A 3,248-nucleotide genomic window follows, 5' to 3' on the forward strand; every position below is an offset into this window, starting at 1 on the left:
GTCAAATAGGGATGTATAACATAGACTGCGTGGCCTAATGGATAAGGCGTCTGACTTCGAATCAGAAGATTGAGGGTTCGAGTCCCTTCGTGGTTGTTTAATTTCATAAGCTCAGCTGATTTGAACATCTTTGCAATTTCCCAAAATAAGGCATTGCTCTTGTTGCTTGGACATTGTTATTCAACTTTTATTATCTAAGACTGCAAGGCCTGAGAATTATTGTGTCTGAATCTGCAACGCAAGATTGAAGGAAAGAGTATCTTTGTACTTGTTAAAAATCACTAGCTTTCCCTCATTCGGACAGGTTCACAACTATGTCTGTTGTTGCATACAAAGTCTGTATGATGTCAAATAGGGTCGTTTAATTTCATTAGCTCAGCTAATTCGTACATGTTTGCAATTTCCCTAAATAAGGCATTGGTCTTGTTGTTTGAAAAAGCTTGGACATTGTTGTTCAACTTTAATAATCTAAGACTGCAAGGCCTGAGAATTGTGTCTGAATCTGCATCACAAGATTGAAGGAAAGAGTATCTTTGTACTTGTTAAAATCACTAGCTTTCCTCATTGGGACAGGTTCACAATTTTGATGTATATTGTTGCATACAAAGTCTGTTATGATGTCAAATAGGGTCCTTAATTTCATTGGCTCAGCAAATTCGTACATGTTTTCAATTTCCCTAAATAAGGCATTGGCCTTGTTGCTTTGAAAAGCTTGGACATTGTTGTTCAACTTCAATAATCTAAGACTGCAAGGCCTGAGAATTATTGTGTCTGAATCTGCAGCGCAAGATTGAAGGAAAGAGAGTATCTTGTACTTGTTAAAAATGACCTTTTCCTCATTGGGATAGGTTCATATGTCTGTGTTGCAGCAAAGTCTTTATGATGTCAAATAGGTTTGTTTAATTTCATTAGCTCAGCTAATTCGTACATGTTTGCAATTTCCCTAAATAAGGCATTGGTCTTGTTGTTCTGAAAAGCTTGGACATTGTTGTTCAACTTTAATAATCTAAGACTGCAAGGCCTGAGAATTATTGTGTCTGAATCTGCATCGCAAGATTGAAGGAAAGAGTATCTTTGTACTTGTTAAAAATGACTAGCTTTCCTCATTGGACAGGTTCACAATTTTAATGTCTATTGTTGCATAGCAAAGTCTGTATGATGTCAAATAGGGATGTATAACATAGACTGCGTAGCCAAATGGATAATGCGTCTGACTTCAAATCAGAAGATTGAGGGTTCGAGTCCCTTCGTGGTTGTTTAATTTCATAAGCTCAGCTGATTTGAACATCTTTGCGATTTCCCAAAATATAGCATTGGTCTTGTTGCTTGGACATTGTTATTCAACTTTTATTATCGAAGACGGCAAGGCCTGAGAATTATTGTGTCTGAATCTGCATCGCAAGATTGAAGGAAAGAGTATCTTTGTACTTGTTAAAAATCACTAGCTTTCCTCATTCGGACAGGTTCACAACTTTGATGTCTGTTGTTGCATAGCAAAGTCTGTATGTGGTCGAATAGGCATGTATCACATAGACTGCATGGCCTAATGGATAAGGCGTCTGACTTCGTATCTAAAGATTGTGGGTTCGAGTTCCTTCGTGGTTGATTAATTTAATGAGCTCTGCTGATTTGAACATCTTTGCAATTTCCCAAAATATGGCATTGCTCTTGTTGCTTGGACATTGTTATTCAACTTTTATTATCTAAGACTGCAAGGCCTGAGAATTATTGTGTCTGAATCGGCATCGCAAGATTGAAGGAAAGAGTGTCTTTGTACTTGTTAAAAATCACTAGCTTTCCTCATTCGTGCAGGTTCATACAGCAAAGTCTGTATGATGTCAAATAGGGTCGTTTAATTTCATTAGCTCAGCTAATTCGTACATGTTTGCAATTTCCCTAAATAAGGCATTTTCCTTGTTGCTTTGAAAATCTTGGACATTGTTGTTAAACTTTAATGATCCAAGACTGCAAGGCCTGAGAATTATTGTGTCTGAATCTGCATCGCAAGATTGAAGGAAAGAGTATCTTTGTACTTGTTAAAAATCACTAGCTTTCCTCATTCGGACAGGTTCACAACTTTGATGTATGTTGTTGCTAAGCAAAGTCTGTATGATGTCATAGGGTCGTTTAATTTAATTGGCTCAGTTCGTACATGTTTGCAATTTCCTAAATAAGGCATTGGCCTTGCTTTGAAAAGCTTGGAATTGTTCAACTTTAATGATCCAAGACTGCAAGGCATTTTCCTGCATGCAAGATTGAAGGAAAGAGTATCTTTGTACTTGTTAAAAATCTAGCTGGACAGTTTCACAATTTTAATGTTGTTGCAAGCAAAGTCTGTATGATGTCAAATAGATGTATAACAAGACTGCAATGGATAAGGCCTGACTGCAAATCAGAAGATTGAGTGTGTCTGAATCTGCAGCTCATCTTTGCAATTTCCCTAAATTTGCTCTTGTTGCTTGGACATTGTTATTCATCTTTTATTATCTTAGAAAGGCCTGAGAATTATTGTGTCTGAATCTGCATTTGTACTTGTTAAAAACTAGCTTTCCTCATTCGGACAGGTTCACAACTTTGACTTTCCAAATCATTGCTTTCCTCACATTTGGACAGGTTCACAATTTTGATGTATGTTGTTGCTAAGCAAAGTCTGTATGATGTCAAATAGGGTTTGTTAAAAATCACTTCCTCATTGGCTCAGCAAATTCGACATGTTAATGCACATGTTCCTAAATAAGGCATTGGCCTTGTTGCTTTGAAAAGCTTGGACATTGTTGTTCAACTTTAATGATCTAAGACTGCAAGGCCTGAGAATTATTGTGTCTGAATCTGCATCGCAAGATTGAAGGAAAGAGTATCTTTGTACTTGTTAAAAATCACTAGCTTTCCTCATTTGGATAGGTTCACAACTTTGATGTCTGTTGTTGCATAGCAAAGTCTGTATGATGTCAAATAGGGTCGTTTAAATTCATTAGCTCAGCTAATTCGTACATGTTTGCAATTTCCCTAAATAAGGCATTGGCCTTGTTGCTTTGAAAAGCTTGGACATTGTTGTTAAACTTTAATAATCTAAGACTGCAAGGCCCGAGAATTATTGTGTCTGAATCTGCATCGCAAGATTGAAGGAAAGAGTATCTTTGTACTTGTTAAAAATGACTAGCTTTTTCCTCATTCGGACAGTTTCACAATTTTGATGTCTCTTGTTGCATAGCAAAGTCTGTATGATGTCAAATAGGATGTATCACATA

The 3,248-nt window shown here is 36.8% G+C and overlaps 1 non-coding gene across 1 annotated transcript; it reads left to right on the forward strand.

The window, feature by feature from the left end:
- The first annotated feature begins 23 nt into the window (after positions 1-23).
- Positions 24-96, forward strand: trnar-ucg (transfer RNA arginine (anticodon UCG)). Its single transcript has one exon. It is a non-coding gene; the product is annotated as a tRNA-Arg (tRNA).
- Positions 97-3,248: the final 3,152 nt, after the last annotated feature.

This window comes from Oncorhynchus masou, unplaced genomic scaffold, assembly GCF_036934945.1.
Source record: "Oncorhynchus masou masou isolate Uvic2021 unplaced genomic scaffold, UVic_Omas_1.1 unplaced_scaffold_1128, whole genome shotgun sequence".
NCBI lineage: Eukaryota > Metazoa > Chordata > Actinopteri > Salmoniformes > Salmonidae > Oncorhynchus > Oncorhynchus masou.